The following is a 714-nucleotide window of genomic DNA, read 5'->3' as shown; positions in this document are numbered from 1 at the left end:
CAGGTTCAACCGGTTACAAGGCGTTAGACTGTTAGAAAGCAGCCGTACTATGCAGCGACGCCGTTCAAGACTGCGTGGGCCACCGAACCTACGGGCTGACAGTCAAGCCAGAGGGGTTGCCAAGTGATGACTACTTAATAAACTGTGCTAGCAGACGAATCGCCTGCTGCAGTATCTCGGTACAGCTCCACGACGCCAGCAGCGCGGCGCTGTAATCGGCGTTTTGTAACAGCGAAGCCATATCAAACACTGCATGAGCCGGCTGTGCGTAAATTTTACCGTAGCAATCGTTCAATACTGGGAGGTCAAACCCTACAGGGGGGAGTTTCTTTTGTGTATTCTGCCCTGAAGCAGGTTACCTGCGTTATTCTGACATGGTCAAGGGATTGTCCAAGGGGGGAGCCCCCGTCGAGGGCCCCCGACCGTGCCAGAAGAGCGCAGATAAACCGCTTCACAGCAAATTACGGAAAGAAACTCTCCAAACGGGTTAAAATATTAATATAGAGGCGATGTATCACCGGGAAAGCACGAACTTAACGAAACCTCATCGATCAGCACACTGTGTTTTCGCTCTAGTATGGCATGCCATAACGTTTTCCTTCCTGTTTACGTGGACTTCATGTTGTGTTCATCAGTTTGAGGAAACATTTTGTACGCAGTAGCTACTAAAATGCCGTATTAACGCTCTTTTAAAGGCCGCAGAGTGGTAGGCTC

This window comes from Eimeria mitis, genomic scaffold (genome assembly GCF_000499745.2).
Source record: "Eimeria mitis Houghton genomic scaffold, Emh_scaff1695, whole genome shotgun sequence".
Classification (NCBI taxonomy): domain Eukaryota; phylum Apicomplexa; class Conoidasida; order Eucoccidiorida; family Eimeriidae; genus Eimeria; species Eimeria mitis.
Note: the sequence above shows the minus strand (reverse complement) of the source record.